The sequence below is a fragment of the Dasypus novemcinctus genome, chromosome 14, assembly GCF_030445035.2.
Source record: "Dasypus novemcinctus isolate mDasNov1 chromosome 14, mDasNov1.1.hap2, whole genome shotgun sequence".
In the NCBI taxonomy this organism is placed as follows: domain Eukaryota; kingdom Metazoa; phylum Chordata; class Mammalia; order Cingulata; family Dasypodidae; genus Dasypus; species Dasypus novemcinctus.
In genome coordinates, this window is record NC_080686.1 from 7,638,355 (window position 1) to 7,651,336 (window position 12,982).

Sequence of the window (12,982 nt, forward strand, 5' to 3'; positions counted from 1 at the left end):
CCCCATCATCATGACACGTCCATTGCATTTGGTGAGTACATCTCTGGGCATCGCTGCACCTCATGGTCAATGGTAAGTGGGTCCTTGTTGAACCAACTCAACACAGAAGACAATGACTCTTTATTTCCAGCATGAGAGCACCTTCCCCTCACCAGAAACCCCAAATATGCTATTGGAAGCTTGGATAGCACCTCCTACAGTCCCTCCCCTTTAGGTGTGCTAGGGGATGTCTAATTGATTTTTTGACTCCATCTTCTCCCACACCAAGTTTCCTATCCCAGGACGTTTAGATAAATTGGGCTTTCTCAGCAGATTTACTTCTCCTTTCTTCCCAGACTCTCCTCAAGCCAGCTGGTATGCTCCTCCAAGCTCAAGGAAAGGAAAAAAAAAAAACACACAAAAAAAGTGTAGGGCTAGGGTAATTACAGATCTCAGATGGACCTCAACTTTGTGTATCCCCCTGTATTAGTTAAGCCAAAGGCATACTGATGCAAAGCACCAGAAATCTGTTGGGTTTTATAAAGGGTATTTATTTGGGGTAGAAGCTTACAGTTACATGCCCTAAGAATCCAAGTCTAGGTACCATAAGAAGTACATTCTCACCCAAGGTCTGTTTCCATGTGTTGATGCAAGAGGGCGGGCAATGTCTATGAGGGTTCAGCCTTTTCCCCCTTAAGACTCCATGAATCCAGGAGTCTTAATGTCAGACAAGCTGACATAGATCTCGTCTCTCTTACTGGGGCTTGTTTCTTTCCAGGTTCAGCTGCTACGGTCTCTTCACAAAGTCAAGTGTAAACTATCAGACAAATGGCTCAACTCTTATCCCGGGGCTGCAGGATCCTCTTCTGTGTCTGTGGAGCCTTCTCTCTTCCTCCATGTATCTGCTTTGTCTCTCTACTTCTGTGTGAGAGTCTGTTTTATCAGCCCACTAAGGGGACTAGGACTCAATGCTAAGTTTCATTCTAATGATGTAGCTAAATCAAAACCCTAATCTTAACATAATTTTATCAGACATCTCAACTGAATCTGATACAAAGGGTTATCGTGCCCAGAGGAAAGACCAGTTTACAAACTTAGTCTTTCTTTTTGGAATTCATAAATAATATCAGACTGCTACACCCCCTTCTTGGCCTATCAAAGCTACACTGTCCTGGCATTTGCTGGCACTGCCCCTTCTTTTCACTGTATTGATAATTCTTTGTTTTCCCTTTGTGACCCTTCTGGTAATCCTTCTGCCCACTTCAGTCATAAAAGGCTTATGCCATGCTTTGATTCCACCCCCAAGCAGGACATTTGTGGTGTCTCTTTTCTACCAATTCACTCACTACTGTCCCTGAATTTAATAGAAAGGATACAGGGAAACGGACTTTGGCCCAGTGGTTAGGGCCATATGGGAGGACCTCCATATGGGAGGTCCGCGGTTCAAACCCTGAGCCACCTTGACCCGTGTGGAGCTGGCCATGCACAGTGCTGATGTGTGCAAGGAGTGCCGGGCCATGCAAGGGTGTCCCCCGCGTGGGGGAGCCCCATGCGCAAGGAGTGCGCCAGTGAGGAAAGCAGCCCAGCTTGAAAAGAAAGAGCAGCCTGCCCAGGAATGGCGCCGCCCACACTTCCCATGCCTCTGATGACAACAGAAGCGGACAAAGAAACAAGATGTAGCAAATAGACACCAAGAACAGACAACCAGGGGAGGGGGGGGGAATTAAATAAATAAATAAATCTTTAAAAAAAAAAAAAAAAGAAAGGATACAGGAGTCTTCCCTTGGGTAATTCCTCATTCCATTAAAGCCTCCAGTGCCTTCCAAGGTAGGACTATCTCATCCACATCCTGACAAGCAGTGGAATGATGTAATTATTTGTCTTTCCTTAACCTGATGGGCAGTTATAGCCTCTTGAACAGCCTATTTCAAAAGTGCTTACATGGTATATTTTTTCTACCTTTTAATGTCAGCTTTGCTTTTTCTTAGATTATCTCAGATCTATATATTTATATAGATCTATTTCTTTTTAAATCCACTTAAAATTTTGATTGCTTAAGAAGAACATTTATATTCAAATATTGTTAAATATAATTAATATAATTTTATATAATCACTGTATTCAAATCTGACTTATTTTCATTTGCTACTTGTGCTCTCTGTTCTATGTTCCTTTTTCTCCTGAATGCTTTCTTTTGGACTGATGGTTTTTGTTCATTTTTTCTCTTTTTTTTTGGATGAGCTGCATTATTTTGATATTCTTTTAGAGTTTACCTGAGTAATTACAGTTTTGCTTGCCTTATCAAATCTGAATTATTCTTTCTCAATCTCTGAAATAATACATTTTAAAACACTTTATTTCCATTTACTCAACATGATATGTATTATTTTATAGTGTACTTTACTGTTTTACTAATATTCTTGCCCACAGATATCATTATTCTTACTTTATCCATGCAAAGTTCATTTAGATATGACTTTAATAAATATTTCTCTTAATCCACCCTGAATCTTGAATCTTCCATCTGCAATGATTTTCTTTCTCCTTGAAGAATATGCTTTCACCTTTTTTTTTAAAGATTTATTTATTGTACTTAATTTTTTAATTTATCACCACCTCCCCCAGATGGTTCTCTTGTCTGTCTGCTCATTGTTTACTTGCCTTCTTCAGGAGGCACCAGGAACCAAACCCAGGACTTCCCACATGGGAGGTGAATGCCCAGTGGTCTAAGCCACATCTGCTCCCCATGGGCTGGCTTGTGGAATCCCTCACCTAGGCATCTGCTTGCTGCAGTAGGTGCAGCATCCAGCTTATTGCAGCAGTGTGTGGCACCCAGCACATAGTGGTAGGGCGTGGCATCTAGCTTGTTGCAGTGGGGTGTGATGCCTAGCTCATTGCTGCAGTGTGGTATCCAGCTCATTGCAATGGGGTATGGCTTCCCCTTGTTGCAGTGGGGTGTGGCGTCCAGCTCACTGCAGTGGGTGCAGACATCTATTTATTTTCTTTAGGAGGCACTGGAACCTGAAACCAATACATGTGATAAATGGGCACCCATCTGGTTGAGCCACATCTTCTTCAACATTTCTTTTAAAATCAGTTGATGGTAGTAAAGTTTTCAGTGTTAACCTGTATGGAAAAGTATTTATTTCACCTTATCTTTTTTTTTTTTTTTTTTTTTTTTTTTTTGAGGTCCCTGGGGACCAGGGATTGAACCCAGGACCTTGTATGTGGGAAATCAGCACTCCGCCACTAAACCACATAGGCTCCCCTGTTGTTTTGCTTGTTTTTTGTTTTTGTTTTTAGGAGGCAACAGGAATCAAATCCAGGGCCTCCCATGTGGGAAGGAAGCACTCATCTGCTTGAGTTACATCCATTTCCTCACCTCATCTTAAAGAAATTCTTTTCAGTATAGCATTCGACTTTGACAGTTACACTATAATAGCAATGTAAAGACCTAATGCCATTGCCTTCTCTGTTCTGTTGTTGTTGGTTCTGTTGCCATTGCCTTCTCTGTTCTGTTGGTGGTAGCCAGCACTTCATTTATTACCATTTTATTGCTTATATACTTATTTTCTAGCTGATTTTAAGATTTTTATTCAAGTTATGCATTTATATGCCTAGGTGGATTTTTTGAATGCTTTATTTTGTATACATATCTTTTATTAGATGTAGGATTTGAAAATATGTTCATCAATCTGTGGTTTTTCTTCTTATTGTGTTATCATTGCCTTTCCAAGAGTTGAAAGTTTGTATATTGATCCATCCAAAATTTTGAGTTTGTTCTATTGTCAAGCTTTGAGGTTTTATCTAAAATATAATTACCAAACATATACTCACATAGATTTTTTAAAATATATTTTTATTAGAGAGGTTGTGAAGTTATAAAACAATCATGAATATGTGTGGAATTGCCATGCACCACTGCTCCACCAACAAACTATATTGTTGTCAAATATTTGTTACAGATTATAAGGTAATATCATCAGACTATTACCACTAACTGTGGTCCATAGTGTACATTTGGTATATTTTTTCTATACCTTCCTAATGTTAATACAGTACATCTTTGGCATTGACGCAGGAATATTACAGTATTCCTGTTAATTATAGTCCATATGTTACCTTAATTGTACTTTTTCCATGTTCATATTCTTACCACCTTGCAAAAGTGATGTATATTTGTTCTAGTTTATAAAAGGACATTCTTGTATTGGTACTATTAACCACAATTCTCATCACCTCTGTGTTCACTGTGTTATTCAGTTCCTAGATTATTTTGTGGTTTTCTTTCAATTGACATTTACATCCTAGGCTATCCTTTTTAGCCACAATCCCATTTATAAAGCAGCTGCATTAGTTCTACTCACTATGATTTGTTATCGTACACTCTATCCATTTCCACACTTTTACAATCAAGTTAATTAAAACCTCTACATGAATTAATAAGCATCAGTACCTCTTATCAGCCCTCCTCTTATCTCCTAATAACTTTTATTCTAGGTTTTAATTCCATGCATTTGTTCTTCGTATTTAGTTCATATTAGTGAAACCAAACAATATTTGTCCCTTTGTGTTGGCTTATTTCACCTAACATAATGTCTTCAAGGTTCATCCATGTTATATGTGTCCCAACTTCATTTCTTCTTACTGCAGCATAGTATTCCATCATATGTATATACAACATTTTGTTTATATTCATCAGTTGATGGACACTTGAGTTCTTTCCATCTTTTGGCAATTGTGAATAACACCACTATGTATGTTGGTGTGCAGATGTTTATTTGTATCACAGTTTTCAGTTCTTCTGGATATATTCCTAGTAGAGGAATTGCTGAATTATATAGCAGTTCTATATTTAGCCTCCTGAATAACTGCCAAACTATCTTTTACATAGACTGTACCATTTTATATTCCCACAAACAGTGAAGGAATGTTCCTATTTCTCCACATCTTTTCCAGCACTTACTGTTTTTGTTTTTTGTTTTTTAGTAATGGTAATTCTATGCAGTGTGAGATGATATCTCATTGTCATTTAAATTGGCATTTCAAATAGCTAGTTATGGTGGATATTTTTCATGTGCCTTTTTTTTTTAAAGATTTATTTATTTATTTATTTCTCTCCCCTGCCCCACCCACCCCAGTTGTCTGTTCTCTGTGTCTATTTGCTGCATCTTGTTTCTTTGTCCGCTTCTGTTGTTGTCAGCGGCATGGGAATCTGTGTCTCTTTTTTGTTGAGTCATCCTGTTGTGTCAGCTCTCCGTGTGGGTGGCGCCATTCTTAGGCAGGCTGCACTTTCTTTCGCACTGGGCAGCTCTCCTTACGGGGTGCACTCTTTGCGAGTGGGGCTCCCCTACACGGGAGACACCCCTGCGTGGCAGGGCACTCCTTGCACACATCAGCACTGTGCATGGGCCAGCTCCACATGGGTCAAGGAGGCCCGGGGTTTGAAACACGGACCTCCCATGTGGTAGACGGATGCCCTAACCACTGGGCCAAGTCTGTTTCCCTCATGTGCCTTTTGATCATTTGTATTTTCTCTTTGGAGAAAAGTCTGTCTTTTGCCCATTTTTAAAATGTGTTTAATGATGAATAATATTCAGTTGTGTGTGTGTATATAGATAGTTAGAGTTATACACCACATTTTGTGTGTACTACATTCAGTGTTCCATCTTTTGGGAATTGTGAATAATGCTACTGTGAACATTACTGTGCATATATCTTTTCAAGTCCCTGCTTTGAATGCTTTTTATACCACAGTTTTTAGTCCATTCATCTGTTGATGGATAATTGAGTTATTTCCAATTTTCAGATATTATGGGTAATGCTGCTATAGTGTTGTTCAGCTTTTGAATGGGCCGTTTTCATTGCTCTTGCATTTATGCCTAGCAATCAAATACATTGATAAAAAAATCAAAGAAGATCAAAATAAATGGAAGGATATTCCATACTCATGGATTGTAAGGCTAATATTGTTAAGATGTCAACTCTACCCAGAATGATTTACAGCATCAACATAATTGCATCATCAAAATTTCAACAACATTCTTTGCAGAAATGGAAAAGCCAATCATTAAATTTATTTGGGTAAGAATTCCTGAATAGCAAAAACCATCTTGAAAAAGAATGAAGTTATAGGACTCACACTTCCTGACATTAAAACTTAGTACAGTGAAGTGAATGTGGCTCAAGCAATTGGGCTCCCTTCTGCCATATAGGGGGTCCAGTGTTTGATACCCAGGCCTCCTGGTGAAGGCAAGCTGGCCCACATGGTGAACTGGCCCACAAGGAATGCTGGCCCACATGGAGTGCCGCCCCATGCAAGACTGCTGCCTCATGCAGTAGTGCTGGCCAACACAGAGAACTGATGCAGGAAGATGATGCAACAAAAAGAGACAGAGGAGAGACAATAGGAGACTTAGCAAAACCAGGAAGCTGATATGGCGCCAGAGAATGATCACCTCTCTCCCACTCTGGAAGGTCCCAGGATCAGTCCCCAGAGCTGCCTAATGAGAATATAAGCTGATGCAAAACACACAGCAAATGGACAGAGAGAGCAGACAATGGAGGGAGGAAGGAGAAATAAACAAATCTTCTTTAAAAAGCAATCTCAGTACAATGTTGCAATAGTAAAAACAGCATATATATAGATGAATTAATCCAATTGAAAGTTAAGAAATAGACCTCATTTATTGCAAATTTTTAAAATTTTATTTTTAAAGAAGCTTTAGATTCCGCAAATGGTACTTTGGAAACAGGGAAATTCCCATACACCCCACATCTCTCCTCCCACTTTTCCCCATTAACATCTTTCATTAGTGTGGTACATTTGTTACAATTGAAAAACACATATTGAAGCATTGCTACTAACCATAGTCAATAGTTTACATTATAGTTTACACTTTGCACCACACATTTTTATAGGTTTTGACAAAATGTATACTGGCCTTTATGCACTATTACAAAGTCATCCACAGCAATTCCAGTGTCCCAAAAATGCCTGTGTTGTACCTATTCTTCCCTCTCTCTCCCCTCATTGTTGGGGTTCAGAAGTGGGAGGAGTCTTGTCCAGCAAGACTCAGATGCATGAAGAAAGCACATGCGTACACGATAGTTATAAGCTTGAAGAAGAAGCCTCTTCTTTTAGTTCTTATCCAGTATATATGCTTCTTAGATTCCTAGTTATCATATAGAAGTAACAAGCGACCATGATGTAGGGATTTGTTTTCCTAGTTAATCATAAGCATCTCTAACCTGGTACAGCTCATGATTAGATGTCTCATTGTGTGTTTGCAGCAGGCTATGTTCCAAACATTACATTTGCTTTCATCCCCTTCTGTACCCAACAAATTTTCCTGGACACTGTGTGACTTATAAGGCTTCCCATGATTGCACCAGTATGCTCTAGGCTTTTCTGACAGCCAGGATTCGCTATCTCAGCTGAGCTGTTAGGGCCTCAGAGAGGCAGCCTGAACCGCCACACCTCATAACCTCTTGTGGCCACTGCCTTTATATCAGTGTTACAAAATCTTCCATTGCTAAAATAATAGTCTACTTTAGTCTACAGTTGCATTCCCCCCCTTATGTTTGTTCATTCATTAGTCTTGAGGATTTTAGAATTGTGAGACCCACTGTGTTCTGATTCAGAGGGCCTTAGATCCCTTGGGGCAGATGGATGGACTATCATGCTTGCAGTTGTAGATATTCTGTTTTTGGGGGGATGGGCATTGTCCATCATTGACATTTTGTTGTTCTGGGTGAGTCTGATGAACTGGAGAGTAGGTGTTGCAACACTGGTGAGATTCAGGGTTCAACAGGCATATGAGCAGACTGAAAATTTAAGTCTCTAGTACATATATTTAACAAGTATACTGCTAATTGTAGGTTCAAATAAAAGGGCCAGAAGAGCTATGTATAGGGAAATTATAAATGAATCTAACTCTGATAAATTGGGATGCTTGGTAATAATCCCTTGGTGCCAGGGAAGCTCACCCCCAGGAGTCATGTCTCACACCAGGGGTGGGGAAGGCTTGTTTTCTGAGATTGGCTTAGTGAGGGTCCACACTTGAACAAGGAAACTTTCAAGAGTAACTCTTAGGCAATGTATAATACTATCCTGTTCAGTTTCACAAGAACAAGTTTCCTAAGTAAAACCATCATTGTCAAGAGCATGGCATATTGGTCTACCCTCCTTCTCTAGGCTCTACCCACGTACTCTTGGTGTTCTTGCCACTTTATTAAAGCATGTAGCAGGACTTCCCAGAGTAGAGATTCAATATTCTTTCCATTATTGTGTGGATCATCACCCACCAAGACAACATCCCATAACTACTTGAACATATTCATATTCCATAAGCGCATGCCACAGGTGAACTCCTCCCTACATACCCAATCCCCAGCACCCCACACCTGTGATCTTCCCCTGCTTCAACCTTTCTGCAATCCAAAACCTCCACAAAAAACAAAGCCAAAAAATAAATGAATAAAAATTAAAAACTGATGAATGAAATTTTATAGTGTCTTTAATCACCATATGTTATCTTTTCTTGTACAGTGACAGTTTCCCCAGTGTCTCATTTTTTTTCTTTATTTTCAAAGAAGCTTTAGTTGACAGAAAAGTCACATAGGATATACAGGGGATTCCCCTATATCCTACTCCCTCCTCACATTTTCCCCTACTGATAACATCCTACATGCGTATGGTACCTTTGTTGCAATTGATTAACAGATATTGAAGCATTGCTACTAACCATAGTCAGTGACTTACAATATGGATTATATTATGCACCATATAGTTTTATAGGTTTTCATAAAATTTATAATGGTCTATCCATCATTTTAAGACCATTCAGAACAATTCCAATGCCTTAAAAATGCCCTATGCCTATATATTTTATTATTTCCTCCCCTTCCCTATGGGACCACTATGGTAACCACTAAGTTTGAATTTTTGAAGAATAAGATTCATAATTACATGCATTAATATTGCGGGTTTGAAATATTGGTCTGCTTTCTTTTATTAGGCACTGCCTGTAATTTAGTTTCAAGAGATTCTTTCCTCTCTAATTTATAACATAGCTGGACTCCCCAGGAGGAGTTTAATATTTTCTTGTTTATTGCGAGACCCACTGATATGACACACTGTGACTAGATGAACATTTTCATATTACATAGAAGCATGTCCCAGGTGCAACTGACCCCACATTCCCCAACCCCCAATACCTTGCACCAGTAACCATCCCATCATATTTGCTAATGGAACATTCCCACCACTGCAATTTTAACCACAGACCTACAAATCCCAAGTTCACCTTTTCCTTCCTCCACCTCTCCCCCAGTTTCATGCATAGCCCAACCCAACCCCACCACCCTGCTCCCCCTCACCCTAATCCCCTCACATTCCAGCACTGTCAACCCCCCTCAAATCCCTGCACCAACATCAGCCCCATCCACTGCCCAACCACCCCCTTCCACCTTATCTTAGATTTTGCCAGTATTGAGCATCAGCTCACCACATTCTACTCGCATTCTGTCTCCTGATAACCTACCTTCCAGACTCCTCGAGCTCTGTGAGTCTACTCAATTTGCTTAAGTCATATCAGTGAAGTCATGTAATAAGTTATCTTTCAGTGATTGGCTTCACTCAGCATAATGTCTTCAAGATTCATCCTTGTTGTCCCATGTATTAATAGTACATTCCTTCTTAGGGCTGAGTAATTTTCCATTTTATGTGTATGCCACAATTTACTTATCCATTCACCTGTTGATGGACATGTGGGTTGCTTTCAAATTTTAGCAAGTCTATTGCAAACTATCTTTGACAAGGTTGCCAAGTCCCCTCAGTTGTGAAAAAATAGTCTCTTCATCAAATGGTACTGGGATATCCATATGTAAAGAAATGAATGGGGAATCCTAGCACATACAATATACAAAAATTAAGTCACAGTGGATGAAAAAACAAAATAAAAGAAATGCAAAACTCCTAAAAGAAAACATAAGAAGCATCTTTAGTATTAATATCTTCTCTTAAGTAATTATTTCTTAAACTATACCCAAAGTACAAGCAAGAAAAGAATATCAAGCTAAATGTGACTTCATCGAAATTAAAAACTTCTGTGCATGGAAGGGCTTTATCACAAAAGTGAAAAGACAGCCTATTCAATGAGAAGAAATATTTGGAGACAAATACACATTAAGGGTTTAATATCCCAAATATGTAAGGATGTCTTTCAACTCAAGAATGAAAAAAGCTCGTTTAAGAAAATGGGCAAAACGGGGGGTCACTGTTGTGGGCCCTGGGAGAGCAGCGGCAATCCTCCAGGTGCAACGGCAAGAACCAGGAAGGAAGGAGGGCCCAACAGTGGGCTCGTGATACTAATGGTTACACTTTTGAGTCTATACACCTGCAATAAGAACAAGGCCTAGAGTAGCATTGTGCCTGGGGGTTTCCTCCTGACAGCCTTCATGTTACTCAAATGTGGCCACTCTCACAGCCAAACTCAGCATGTAGATGCGATGCATTCCCCCCAGCGTGGGACACGACACCCGGGGATGAGCCTCCCTGGCACCGAGGGATCACTACCACATACCAGCTGAAGAAGCAACTAGAAAATGACCTTGAATTAAAGATTCAATGCGGAACAGCAGAATATACCTGTCTACATATAATAACATGACTTCAGGAAGCTGTTTGACCTAATGTAAGGGGGAAATGGAAAGGAGAAATGAGATTATAAGGCTGTGAGTCTCTAAAAAAGAGTCTGGAGGTTGTCAGAAGGAATACCCCTATGTACAACTGAACAGAGTCTAAGAGACAGATAAGGTAGATACAACCCCAGGTATTGGTTCTTTTGAGGGATAAAGAGACCCACGGGTTCTATGGTCATGGCAGAAGGGGTTCACTGCCATGACAGCCCTTCTTTGGAGCTGGTGTTTCTGCGTTATGGAATTGGACTCAGAGGGGATCTCTTTTCACAAGACTTGCATGCTACTTTATTGGAATTGTAGTTGGTGCTGGGTTTAAGATATATGTAAGGGATTTGAATCTCTGGACTGATAATATGACACCCAGGCCCAGAGCCTCAACAGACTTCAGCTCCTACACTTTGATTTATTGGACTTACTCCACTCAGCTAACATGGAGTTGAAGAAGGTCAACCACCACAACATGGAGCCTAGAGTGTCTACAACTGGAAGCGGGAGGAGTGCATCCAGTACCCATGTGGAATCTAAGCCCTCACTTGACATAGATGTGCAATGGACACAACCAATCCAATGTCCACAGAGAAAATGTGGAATGGGTGTGGGAATGGTAGCCATGGTGGCTGCTGGGTGTGGGGAACGGGAGGAAGAGATGAGATGTGGAGGCGTTTTCGGGACGTGGAGTTGTCCTGGATAGTGCTTCACGGACAATTACGGGACATTATAGATCCCCCCAGGGCCCACTGGATGAAATGTGAGAGAGTCTGGGCTATGATGTGGACCATTGACTATGGGGTGCAGTGATGCTCAGAGATGAACTTACCAGGTGCAATGGATGTGTCATGATGATGGGAGAGAGTGTTGCTGTGGGGGGAGTGGGGGGCGGGGGCGGTGGGGTTGAATGGGACCTCATATTTTTCATAATATAATTTAAAAATAAATAAATAAATAAATAAATAAATAAAAAACAAAAAAACAAAAAAATGGGCAAAAGACTTGACTAGACATTTCTTCAAAGAGAATATACAAATGGACAAGGAGCACATGAAAAGGTGCTAATCATCATTAGCTGTTAAGGAAATGGAAATAAAAACCACAGTGAAATAGTATTATCACCAATTAGAATGGCTGCTATTAAAAAAAATGGAATATTGAAAGTGATGTAGAGATGTGGAAAATAGGAACACTCATTTATTGTTGGTTGGAATGCAAAATGGTACAGATGCTGTGGAGGACAGTTTGGCAGTTCCTCACAAAGTAAGTTATAAAATTACCATATGACCCAGCAATCATACTTCTACGCATATATCAAAAAGATTTGAAAGCACAGCTTTGAACAGATATTGCACATCATTATTCACAATTGCCAAAAGGTAAAAGCAACCCGTCTCCATTAACTGCTGAATGGATAAATAAAATGTGGTATATACACACAATGGAATATTATACATTCATAAAATGGAATGAAGCTCTGATACATGTGATAACATGAATGAAACTTGAAGACATCATGTCCAATGAAAGTCAGAAAATGACAAATATTGATATTGCTGATATGATATAGTTAGTATAGAGCAAAGTCATAGAATCAGTATCTAGAATATAGGTTACTAGGGGCTGGGATGGGGTAGGGAATGGAGAGTTAATGCTTAAATTGTACAGTCTTTCTATTAGGGTTAATTGTAAATTTTTGGTAATGGATGTTGATAATGGTGGCACAATATTATGAATGCACTTAACTGCACTGGAGTACATGTGACTTTAGTCAAAATGAGTTTTCCATTGTATATATGTTACTAGAATAAAATTTTAAAAATAGAACTGTACAACATAAACTGTGAATACTATTACAAGCAGTAGATTATAGTTAATAGCACAATTATAAAAATGTTCTTTCATGAATTGCAACAAATACCACACTAATAGGGTGGCATATGGGAACTCTATTTTGTGCATGGTTTTTCTGTAAACCCAAAACTTCTGTAAAAAAAAAAGTAAAAAATACCATTTGATGAGAGATTATCTTTCTATGCAGATGACACCCTGCTTACAATATATAATAAAAAAAATACACCCTGTTTAAGATGGATGCTAATTAAGAAAAATCAAATCAAGGCATGACTTATTTAGTAAATACTTTCAGAGTTCTGTAATGTGTAAACTTTTCTCCCATACAGGGGAAAAACCATCTAGTATCAGTGAATTGAAATCAGAATTAGTTGATGTTCTAATGATGTTCAAGTGATATGGGTTCCTGGAAGGAATTATATTCTTTCATTATTGGTTTTACTGTGACTAGGATGTG

At 39.3% G+C, this 12,982-nt stretch overlaps 1 protein-coding gene across 2 annotated transcripts in view; it reads left to right on the forward strand.

Annotated features, from left to right (window-relative positions):
- LOC101443526 (zinc finger protein 596-like) overlaps window positions 1–12,982 on the forward strand; it is a 143,177-nt gene that overhangs the window by 117,951 nt on the left and 12,244 nt on the right. The window contains exon 8 of one of the 2 annotated variants that reach the window (XR_009180376.2): window positions 758–1,744. The exons of the other annotated variant lie outside the window; for it this stretch is intronic. The gene's annotated coding sequence lies outside the window, so the exon portion shown is untranslated. Of the gene's footprint in view, window positions 1–757; window positions 1,745–12,982 lie in introns of those variants that run through there. 2 annotated transcript variants of the gene reach the window in all.